General features: G+C 36.3%; 1 long non-coding RNA gene across 3 annotated transcripts in view; it reads right to left on the bottom strand.

Moving 5' to 3' along the window:
- Positions 1 to 11,902, bottom strand: part of LOC133515917 (uncharacterized) — a 78,104-nt gene extending 66,202 nt beyond the window's left edge. Inside the window, exons 1-4 of one of the 3 annotated variants that reach the window (XR_009799135.1) lie at positions 11,658 to 11,902; positions 10,677 to 11,627; positions 10,325 to 10,507; positions 9,017 to 9,138 (exon numbers count right to left, since the gene is read on the bottom strand). This is a non-coding gene — a long non-coding RNA (uncharacterized LOC133515917). Of the gene's footprint in view, positions 1 to 9,016; positions 9,139 to 10,324; positions 10,508 to 10,676 lie in introns of all 3 variants that reach the window. The other 2 variants (XR_009799137.1, XR_009799136.1) reach the window with 2 other exon arrangements.
- Positions 11,903 to 12,997: the final 1,095 nt, after the last annotated feature.

The raw sequence follows: 12,997 nt of genomic DNA, 5'->3' as shown, positions 1-12,997 counted from the left end.
TTGGCGAGCGACTGGAAGGACTTTCCAGGAAAAGGGTAATTAATCTCCCCTAAACGGAGCATATAATTACAGGCCGCTAAAAGAATTAACCTCGGCTATTTCTCTTGTTGTGCCTGCTGTTTGATTTATCTTTTTATCTACTTGCAGTACCTTAATTTCACTGTAACTTAAACAATGCGATTAATAAAAGTTTACGTTCAGTGCTCGGCTAGCCAATGGGTTTTTTTTTTATTTAAATTTGTTTTATAGATAGTCTTCATTCGAGGTTGTCATTTTCTCACAGATACTTTTCAAACTTAATTGGTTAATATTAGTAAGACAATTTACTCGTATCTAAGAGGATATAATAAAAGATCGGAAGAAAAGTGCATCAGAATTCTAGTAAACATTGATCAAATGGAGTCGTGTAAACCTTATTTTATTAAACATGAAATACTGACCGTTGCGTCTATGTACATATTCGAATCATGTAAATTCGTTAGGAAACATTTAAACTTATATTCATTCAAAGATACAACTCAAATCAAAAGAAATAATCGCAACATAAATCAACTAAAAGTGCCTTTTTCAAAATTAAAACTTGTCACAAGTAGCCCACATTATATGACTATGAAAATCTACAACCACCTCCCAAACTCTATCAAAGATCTGGACAATGTAGGTCAATTTAAAAAACACCTGAAGCTGTTTTTAATTAATGGATGTTTTTATAATCTTAATGAATATTTTGATAAAGTCAGTAAATGAAAATATTACCGTGCTTCGTTTATATAAGGAAATAATACAATCAAATGATCATGCGTGAATGTATGTGTAATATTATTTTAATGATGTGCGAAATAATTGTAATTTAATTACCTACTGTAGCCCTCTTATATTGCTGTGCCCTTACAGGGTGTCACATGTATACCTATATGTTCCATTCCATCCATGCTTGTAATGTGATATGCAATAAACTATTCTATTCTATTCTATTCTATTCTATTCTAAGATTACAGGCAAACAAAGATCAAATTAGCAAGCTGGAAATCGGTTTAATATCTTTATATATATACAGGAGGCAAATGGGCAGACGGATCACCTGATGGTAAGCGATAACCGCCGCCAATGGACACCTGCAACACCAGAGGGATTGTAAGTGCGTTGCCGGCCTTTAAGATGAGAGTACGCTCTTTGGTTCCAAATGCGTGTACTGTGTGTTGTACATGTGTGGGAGATACATTTTTCCTTAAATTACCAAACCACTCGATGTAGAAGGAACCCAACATCAATTACAATGGCACTACCAGCCAGGTTTCGACGCTTGACAGCCACAAAGGAATTCAAATTTTTCTTTCTTTTCTTCGTTTGAATTGATTGGTTATCGAAATGCTCTACTGAAAGCTTACGTAGATACAAGTGTTTAGTTTTCCTTTATATTCCACGTCCATATTTATAAGGCATTGTAACAACAATCCACAATCAATTAGATAATTGCTAGAAACATGGTCGGGACATTGGCCGGTATCACTTAAATACATCCGCGGCTAGGCCCGACCCAATTTCATGGCTCGCAAAATCTGGACAATATAAATGGAAATAGAATAAGTATATTTTCTAGGGAACACAATAGTGGTGAGGCAAAAAAAGTTACTGTTAAATTACTGGTTGTATAAATTTTTTTAAACGTAAGTCTAAGGAAACAACCAAAACCAAGGGCCTATCACGAACACCTAAATTCGCAATTTGCGGGCATCTTTCTCTGTCACTCTAATTACACCTTGATAGGAGTAAAAGATAAGGCCCCGCAATTTGCAAACTTGTGTGTTCGCAGTAGGCCCTCAGCTCATAGCATAGGTCTGGACTAAGAGTGAGTATCAAGTCTAGAGATAGGCCGAATACTCGGTGATTATTCGGTATTCGGCACACTTGGCGAGTTTCACAATCTTCGTATTCGGCGGAATTTTTCGGTTAAAGTGCCGAAGATTCGGTAAATATTTTATATAACTGTATAGAATATTTGCCGAATATTCCGAATATTCCTACCTTATTATGGATTCTTATATTGCTTACGTTGTATCATAGGCCCCTACGGGTAGCTTTTAAATACCATAATTATGGTGACGTTCGGATCCAGACTGCACCTGCATTAATGCAGCAGTATTGCAAAGCGACATTACTGCCGACTATATTGCTGCACATCGTTTTCGCTGCACGGAATTTCGACATTTGTGGTAGTAATGTCGACTGCAGCAATATTGTAGCTGGACATTACTGCAGGAAACGTGAAATTTGACGTTTCCTGTAGTAATGCAGTCCACTGTAGCAGTATTGCAGGGCGACATTAGTGCCGACTGCATGTCTACTGTCGTCAGTCACCTTTATACTAAAACTTTATGCTAACTCAATTCTATTGACAAATCTATAAATGCAATAAGTTCTACTCGATTTACTAATGCATTTTTGTAACGAAATCTAGTGATCGAAATAAGGTAAACTTACCCGGCAACCCGGCAATACTGAACTATGAAAATATAAATACCAGAAGTAGGTCGCACGCTGACCAAGCAAAATTATCTGGATTAAATCAGCATCTAGGTCGAGAAGTTAATATTAGCTGTATCATCCATCCACTTCTGTAGTCAGTAATCGATATGGTGTATTTCGTTAGTATTAGGTAGCAGGACGTTCGCAAAGCTCTGATTTCCTAATTAGTAGATTGAGTTGCCATGGTTACCACAGACAAGGTAGCAATCTAACAATAACAAGCCAGTAATTTAACTGTTTATACATTTTAAAGTTCTAAACAATAGGGAGTATTACTGCAATGTTCTGCCGCCAGAGAGCAGCACAGCACGACATATATTCTAACCCATAGAGTAAACCATAGACTCATACATACTATGCCTTAAATGTTGATTTTTGAGAGGTTTTCACTTTTTGTAATGTACTATTGTATGTACTAACACTATATAGGATTTGTGCACGAAATAAAAAAATAAAAATAAAAACTAGGTTTCTTACATTTATAAATCACAAAGTACTAGTAGAAAAAGGCAAGTACTTGGTTATTTTAATGAATGTATGCCGCTATCATAAAGTGTCCTTAACAGAGGCATAGAATTAAAATTCTTCAGTAGGCGCGGCAGAGCTAAAAGTTCCTTTTAGACTCTCCATCACGACTCACGAGTCAGTCACGATATCGCTATTGGAGCCCACTTATTACAATACTAAATACGACATCGATATCGGGAGGCTTATTCATATTTTAACAATCAGAATAAGCTTCCAGGTCAAACAAGCTTGTCGCTATGGAAACATAAAATCAATCATCCCACTGATAAGTTTCTATTTAACACAATGGTTGACTGGCAGAGAATGCCTTAAGGCATTAAGTCCAACATTTTGACCGATTGACCGTGGAACAAAGTAGAAATTAATAAATTGCAATAGGAGGAAAATTACGTAATTAAATAGTATGGAGTATGGAGGTGGAGGAATTAAATAGTATGGTTTGTCGATAAAATTCTATATCTACTTATTACGTGGTAACTATACAGCTCCACTTTAGCTGTCCAAACACAATGTACAGTCAGCATCAAAAGTAGCGGATCAAACAAGGTGTCAAAAGTATCTATCATTCTGAAACAGCTTAACAAAAAGTGATAGTTCTATATGTAGAACAATTAAGACTATAAATAATATACTTTTGAACGTAAACTTGAGAGATTTATCTATATTTGGAAAAGTTATCCGGAATATCAGATACTTTTGGCGCGTTGTTTCATCCGCTACTATTAATGCTGACTGTACCATCAGCCGTAAAAGTACGTGGCAAATTTATCAATGAATTGATTCATAATTTCTCCATACAATTTCGTAGCTCACTGTATATGGTTAGGTACATATGCTTGATATTTACGTTGTATTATATTTCGTGAAATTGCAGATAAAATTGGCATTCAAATAGAATAAAAATAAACGCTTTTTGTGAACGCACGGTAAGTTTATAGGCATGTGACTGAATAAACAAATGACATTACTAAAATACAAAATTACAGCGAAAAGCGACAATAAATGAGTGATCAGGTACACAGATACCCGCCTCATAAATGTGTTTTGCCCAATGTCGAGGCTACGCGACATCAACCTTGTCGTATCGGATAAATTAAAAGCACCCTAACCCGTGGCCCGGCAATTCATTCCGCACGGGGATTCGCGCTCTTCACGAGACTTTGCAATGGCAAAAAATTTAATTTAAAAAATAACTCCGCTAGCATCCGTGTTTGCAGCTTCCACAGTCCCTACCACAGAATACTAAGCAGCGCGAAAATAGAACTTTTAAAATCATGCCATGGCCCCGTCGCGTGATTTTGGCCGCCATACGCGAATTATTTTATGCGTGTTTCGGAACGTGACAACAAAATATCTTTAAAATTAAGCTTGTATTTTGCCGCCTTTTATTTCCTTGTGGCATGCTTGGTTTGGGGAACGTAATGACGCCAACATAGGGTGGAACAACAATATTAAAATGTAAATTACGAATGTTTCGTTTTATATGTGTTTTCTTTGAATATACTGCGCGTATTATTTATTTAGGTACCTTTCACGTACTCACGCACGATATATTTATCAACAATCACTGCAGCCTTAGCGCGAGATAGACTACCCGTCTCTTTAAAATGAATACAGTTAGTAAAATATGAATAGTCTACCTGTCATGCGAGATACTATTGCAGTGCACTCATGCTAAGGCCCCTGGATAAATAATGTCTTAATATTTAACTTAGTAACCTAGAGATACAAGCCAAATTCATTAAAATGGCTAAGTATTAAATAAGTCCAGAAATGTAGGCACTTGACTCCACTTAGTTGTACGATACTTGTGGAAATGTTATGTACTTAGCAATTACCTGGAACTGCATAGAGACTCGGAAGATTCAGTTACAATCAATTACTATACTAATATATTGTATTACAGATAATATGGTTTCAATAATAATTAAGGTTGGATTTTCCAGTACAGTGGAATCCAGGTCGAATGCGGGCTATGTGCCTTCTAATCATTTTCCATTCGTGACCATTTTTTCCTATCCTTGCACATAGAAGTCCTGAAACATTTCTTATGTCATCAGACCATCTATCTATTGATTGTCTTTCCACTTCATTTCTTGTGTTAAATCGTGGTCCAATATCGTTTTTAATTTATTAATTATCTTCCTTTTTAGGGTTTCGTAGCCAAATGGCAAAAAAACGGAACCCTTATAGATTTGTCATGTCCGTCTGTCTGTCCGATTATGTCACAGCCACTTTTTTCCGAAACTATAAGAGCTATACTGTTCAAACTTGGTAAGTAGATGTATTCTATGAACCGCATTAAGATGTTTACACAAAAATAGAAAAAAAAAACAATAAATTTTGGGGGTTCCCCATACTTAGAACTGAAACTCAAAAAATCTTTTTTCATCAAACCCATACGTGTGGGGTATCTATGAATAGGTCTTTAAAAATGATATTGAGGTTTCTAATATAATTTTTTTCTAAACTGAATAGTTTGCGCGAGAGACACTTCCAGAGTGGTAAAATGTGTGTGTCCCCCCCCCCCCCCCCCCCCGTAACTTCTAAAATAACAGAATGAAAAATATATATGATATACATTGCCATGCAAACTTCCACCGAAAATTGGTTTGAACGAGATCTAGTAAGTAGTTTTTTTTTAATACGTCATAAAATTTAAAAAAAAAATTTTTTTTCATCAAACCCATACGTGTGGGGTATCTAGGGATAGGTCTTCAAAAATGATATTTAGGTTTCTAATATCATTTTTTTCTAAACTGAATACTTTGCGCGAGAGACACTTCCAAAGTGAAAAAATGTGTGTCCCCCCCCCCCCGCCCCTGTAACTTCTAAAATAACAGAATGAAAAATCAAAAAAAAATATATGATATACATTACCATGCAAACTTCCACCGAAAATTGGTTTGAACCAGATCTAGTAAGTAGTTTTTTTTTATACGTCATAAATGGTACGGAACCCTTCATGGGCGAGTCCGACTCGCACTTGGCCGCTTTTTTCCTACTACAGTCACCAACCTGTTTTCCTCTCTCCGGAACAATCTTGTATATTCCTTCCCTTCCTGACTTTACTGTCTAAGTTCAAACTTAGGCATTTATCACATGCCACTCTACATTTAATAAATTACAGTTTCCCGTCATTATTTCTACATCCTTTTACAATCCGTACTGACAAGTACTACGTTGTAAATAAGATTTAAGATTGCCTGGCCTAGCTGACCGCGGGCTTATTGCATTTACTCGTACCGAACAGATGTAGCAAGCTGGGAAATTGTATTTTTGTAATGGAACTTGAACTATCTTTTAAGTACGATCGAATAATATCATGGTTGAAAGCTTTCATGAACCCGCAGAGGTCACTTTGCAGCATTATTCCAATCTAATGCAATATTCGGTATACAAATATAATCCTGACTGTTATTTCTTTGTAATATTAAGACTAGGTGGGCCCAGGCTGAACTGTGATATTACAATTTTATAATCAAGACATAGATACCTAACAGATACGTATGACGTATTTCTTCCTAAATAGCGATTCTGCACAATACAAATCTACAGAACACGTTAAACAGCGATAAACGTTTTATGAAAATCGCTCAGTAGTAAAGTTTGAAAAATTCACTCACTATATAAAGTTCGCTCTCTAGGAAATAAAATCGTAAACACTATAAATCGAAGTGGATACTTATATTTCGCTCTATGGACTAAATAAAGGAAATATTTCCTTAATATTAGCAGCAGAACTGGCTATTGTTAAGTTCAAAGGTAAAAATAGCAAACTATATTCGAACGGTTTCCTAAATGAGGATTTCAATAGAAATATTGCCAGCGAAGCGGAGCGCGGCAAAGTGTAAAGCCGTGTTCTAACTGCGCAATAGAAATAAAAATAAGATACCTTTTGTTAAAACTTGTATTTAATTTTAACCGAGAAATTGTGGTTAATACACACAAAAGCACTTCAGGGACAAATGATAGAGTACGTCCGCCAGATTTTGCGCCGTCAAAGCGAACTTCGAAAAACTTTAAAGTATTGCTAAGTTTCCCTCGGTCGGCACTTAGTGCCAGAAGGCATGTACTCAAAGCTGCTTTATTTGCTGTCCTTTGTTACGAGTAGGTATTCGTGAAGTATGTGCTTTTAGTCCTCAATTTAGGAAGTATTTTAATTTGGAAACGCTTTTAAGCCCTTTGTGTAAGATAAAAGACCACTACCGTAAACGCTTTACATTCTTGGAGAGTTAATTGTTAAATACAATAAAATATTATACTCGTAACGCCTTAAAATCTGCATGCTGCTCCAGAAAATGAGATCAGTGACATGGTCCTTTAGCATCTTACGAAAAAAGCGTATACTAGATGAAAAACTATCGCTCCACACTTCATATAATAAGGTTATAAATTCCCGGTTCCTCAAACACGTCTGGCGAACGTGTCGCTGGGAAATTTGGAAATGTAATGAGAGTGATAAATTCCCGACTTGGAATAAATCATGTCGCATAATGGAGCAGCGGGTCTACGAGACGAAAATATAACGCGGCATAAGTGGCGTGGTTTTGTAGTTTATTTTTGTCATATGATTCTACATATCATGATTCATCACAATCACGTTTAATTTCTTTGTGCAGTTCCAAAATTTATATTCCAGCTAAATCTGCTTGAAAATCAAATCAAATGCCGAGTTTTGCACATTGCTGAAAGAGGCTGTAATAGAACCAAACAGTTGTGCTGTGTACAAACTGCGCGTTAAACTGTCTCGCTTAATGTTTGCCGCACTTTGCACCAACTATGCGGCATCGCGCTTTGACTCACAAACAGAGCAACTGCAGTCACAAATGTTTCGGTTTAGGCGTAGGATTCTGAAAACCTAGTAGGTGAAATGGTGAACAACGAACACTTATGTGAAAATACTTGGGATATTCGATACACAGTTAGGACAAACTCGCTTCACTGCTAAATGGTCCGCTCGACAGATTAGAACATGTATATTTGTATAAATGGCTTTAAGTGAACTGTTGGATGCCATTACCTAATACCCTGGCTCTCCCTAACACCCTGTACTCCCTGTCTTATTACACCTAATTTACGATAAGGATCCCCTGAAATTTGGTAGATATATGATATAATCTTAACTTTAAATTTGAGATTTTGAGTCACTTTGGTTATAGCAAAACACTGGGCAACCTAAGACGCTGCGCTGTTACCAGTGTTGACCGAACGTTAATTAGAATTAAAAACATTGAAAATTAACCATTACGAATTGAACCGAAAACTGTAACCGTCCTACGGTTTAATTTGTAATGGTTAATTTTTATATTTTCAACGTTAACGTTCGCCAACACTGGCTGTTACTCATATTGCAGATTTTTATTATTCAAAAACACAGCAACTCATTAGACGACGAGTTTTGCTTTAGGGAAGAATACCAATTTAATAGGTCCCACCGCCGTTAGTTGCACGGGTACACAATAATATTCCGCTTTATCGGGCGCGCTATCGCGGATTTAAATTAAATTCAGTTGTACGTAACATTGCCGACGGCTGCCACGTCGTTGTCGTTACACGGTGTGTTACGTTGTACGAGTACAGAATAGACAATAATACCTTTTAACATAAGAAGGCCCTCTATCTAAATGAACCGATTTTTCCTGGGGTCAAATATCATCCATTTCGCATGACATTATCTCTAGTTAGTAGCGCATCATTGGCCATACTCAACGTATTAATGAAAGAAGGCAAGCGATTTTGACGTGTCTTTTTATTTAAAAACACCTTTGAAAAATAACTCACGGCAAATATGTAACAATTATAAATCATACACTTATTATCATTTACATTATTTTGCTTTCATAAATATTAGTTACTGATTTTTAAAAAGCGTTTTTCAATAAAAAATGTCAAGATTGTTTACGTTTTTTCTAATGCTAATAAAAACGAACTATAGTGCTATGCCAGAAAATAAACTTACCATTATACCGTGTGCTTAGCTTAGAGCAGTCCGAGAATCAAGCGCAGCTGCACTACATGATCGTTTCGGTGATGGTTGGCCGGCACGGAGGAAATCTTGCTATATACGTTTTGAGGGGCGAGCTTAAAGAAGAAAATGTAAATAGTAAAGAAGAGACGCTTTCCACATAGAATTTCGTACATTGACCCGCTTGATGCTATCTCTATTCCACGTGCATAATCATATATTCTAATTTATTGTCTCCGACATTCAAAGGTTGTCTGGAAGAGATCGCTCTTAAGCGATAAGACCGCCTGATTTTACCTGTATCCAATTTTCTTTGTTTATGTTTCTGTACATATATTGTAAACTATATGAGATGTGCAATAAAGAGTATTTGTATTGTATTGTATATTGCTATCAAGCTCGCACAGTGACCTTGACAACCGGCATCATTGACCGGACAAGCGGGTCAATGTATGAAACTCTATGTGGAAAGAAAGATAGCAACAAGCGGGCCAATGTACTAAAATCTATGTGGAAAGCGTTTTTGCTTTAAAAGAAACGTTAATCAATTATTCAAAGTAAAAATAATCTTTAGAAGAGCTCCATTCTGCACAGACTTTTCATAATACCTATGCGTTATTCATGAAATACTTTATGTATATCGCCCGAAGTTATAAAGAAAACATTATTGAGACTAAAAACATTCGTCAGTAATGTAGCCGTCTAACTAGCAGGCAAATAAAACTTTGGTTCTTAAGAGAAAATACCAGCTGAGCCCCTTCTCAAATTTGACAATTTTAGGTAAATATCTCCGTCGCGCTGATGGGGGCGGCTCCTAAAATTACTGCAATAAGCACAACTGTAGCTAAATTCTGCGTAAAAATCTCAGAAATCGAGTTTTTGTTCTCGACATTTTCCTCCTCCAAATCTTAACCAATCGTAATGAAAGTTTGGGAACGGAATGAGAAAGAAATTATCTGTGTCTGACCGTTCTGATTTTTGCGTTTATTGTTCCCGATTTTGTATGCTAAGTGTCTGTTTACGCCGCATTTATTTGGCAGTTTTAGCGCTTTTTAAAGTAACCTAGTTCTTATGAAAACAAGAATATAAAAAAAGCAAAACGTACAGACACAGGTACTGGTAATATTGAAGTTACTTAAAAAAAATCATCTAAGGCTAAAATCAAGAAAGGAAAATGTCGAGAACCATTATTTGGAAAAATAACCACTAATGTTTCCTCTTAAAGAAAATACAATTTTATAGCAACTACTTATATAATTGAAGGTGAGCCGTAAATAAATTTATAATGAAATCGTCACTGACCTTTACCTGCGTCCGTATCTTGATCTTCATCCATGGATCCGAACGATGAATTTTGGCCTCGGGTGCTACTGTATGTCCAACGTCGCATCTCACACAGTACACGCAGGGAATACTTCAGCTGTCAAAATCAGTTAAACGAGCAGCTGCAGTCCTGCGTCTCTAGATTAACAGAAGAAATAAGGGCTGCAACAATAGTGCGTGATTAAATTGCTGTTCGGAACCTTTTCCAAGCCTCATTTAGTTACAAAAACTAGTGATGTACAAATAAGACTTGGATTAAGTTTAAACCCCGTTTAAACATTTATAAGCAGAAACTTAAGTCTATACCTAAACAAATATTTATAATATTTACCTGCGTTAGAGGGAGCCCACATACGAACTTAAGTATTAACTTTTAACACAAATCAATCATTAGGCTCGAATAACATTTAATAAATAATCAGTTGTGCGATAAAAATTAATTCAAGAGGAAAATCTTTGAAAAGCTTGGAGAATTTAACAACCGGAGTCGCCTACTTTAAGAGCTTACCCCTCTGCCGAAAACCTCGGCCAATGGTCATATGTATTGTATGGACTGACGTTTATCTGACGTGGCTATTTGAACGTAACGTACAAATAGCAATGTCAATACATTTGACGTACCCGTCCCCCGCAAATATCGGCATACTGTTTTGTACAGAAAATTACAGACATGGCGTCTCTAGTTGTTAAATCCTCTAAGTGAAAAAATCACTATTGCAAACAAAAGACAAGCGGAATAGGCTTAGTTTTTTTTACCACCGGCTAGTGCGCTCGGTGAGTGCACCATGGAGGTTTGGCATGTTACAAAGGAAACCGGACTGATATCTAGATTAGCTTTGACTGTAATTTGAAACGCTCATGTGTGGACTTGTTTATGCTCATTAATGTACTACTAGTTCTTACGTATGGTAGTAGGCTCCCATGAGCCGTGGCAAAAAGACGGGACAACGCGAGGAAGAAGAAGATTATACAGTAAACTAATGTGGTAGTGTGCTGGGAATGGAGAATTTATCTTGAAACGCGTTTAACCACCATTTTTGAGTCAACAGCCGGTAGTTCACGTGCTACCTACTTGTAGAGTCCAGGGGGCCTACCGGGAAAATCGATTTTTTCATGACAGAGAAAAATGCCCGCAATTGACGAACTTCGATTTTCGCGGTAGGCCTCCAGAGACCTACCACGAACAACGTTAGACGTGTTGCTTCTCTTTCGCATTTGTAAATTTGTACGTAAGTGTGACAAGGAGGCAACACGTCGAATGTGGTTCGCGGTAAGCCCTCAGCTATCGCTTTACAAGAGCTAATAAAATCACTGTACCTACACTGTCTTGTAATAACCGTACAGTTTTAGTCGTATTTAAAGCCCGAGTTAAACACTCTACTTTTCATATCGAATACGAGAAAAGTAAAATACATGTGTATTTAAAAAACGTGACTAAGTATAAACTTACACAGTACTTTTAATAACAATTTAGATCAAAGTATTAAATACAATTAAAACCAAAATTTAATTACTTATCGTAAAAAAATACTTGGAATGTAAAATGTTCTAGTTCAGAAACGTATCACTTTCTGCACACTCCATAGAAAAAAAGCGGCCAAGGGCGAGTCGGACTCGCCCAAGAAGGGTTCCTTTATGACGTATTAAAAAAAAACTACTTAAACTACTAGATCTCGTTCAACATTTTACCACTTTGGACACACATTTTACCACTTTGGTAGTGTCTCTCGCGCAAACTATTCACTTTAGAAAAAAATTATATTAGGAATCTAAATATCATTTTTGAAGACCTATCCATAGATACCCCACACGTATGGGTTTGACGAAAAAAAATTTTTTTTAATTTTATGACGTATTAAAAAAACTACTCACTAGATCTCGTTCAAACCAATTTTCGTTAGAAGTTTGCATCGTAATGTATATCATATATTTTTTTTTAGATTTTTCATTCTGTTATTTTAGAAGTTACAGGGGGGGGGACACACTTTTTTTCACTTTGGGAGGTTCTCTCGCGCAAACTATTCAGTTTAGAAAAAAATGATATTAGAAACCTTAATATCATTTTTGAAGACCTATCCATAGATACCCCACATGTATGGGTAAGTTGAAAAAAAAAAAAAATTTTTTAATTTCATGACGTATTAAAAAAAAACTACTTACTAGATCTCGTTCAAACCAATTTTCGGTGGAAGTTTACATGGCAATGTATATCATATATTTTTTTTAGATTTTTCATTCTGTTATTTTAGAAGTTACGGGGGGGGGGACACACATTTTACCACTTTGGAAGTGTCTCTCGCGCAAACTATTCATTTTAGAAAAAAATGATATTAGAAACCTCAATATCATTTTTGAAGACCTATCCATAGATACCCCACACGTATGGGTTTGATGAAAAAAGTTTTTTTTGAGTTTCAGTTCTAAGTATGGGGAACCCCCAAAATTTATTGTTTTTTTTTCTATTTTTGTGTGAAAATCTTAATGCGGTTCATAGAATACATCCACTTACTAAGTTTGAACAGTACAGCTCTTATAGTTTCGGAAAAAAGTGGCTGTGACAGAATCGGACAGACAGACGGACATGACGAATCTATAAGGGTTCCGTTTTTTGCCATTTGGCTACGGAACCCTAACAATGACCCACCTCCAGAG

This window comes from Cydia pomonella, chromosome 3 (genome assembly GCF_033807575.1).
Source record: "Cydia pomonella isolate Wapato2018A chromosome 3, ilCydPomo1, whole genome shotgun sequence".
NCBI lineage: Eukaryota > Metazoa > Arthropoda > Insecta > Lepidoptera > Tortricidae > Cydia > Cydia pomonella.
This window is presented reverse-complemented; position numbering and strand designations above follow the sequence as displayed.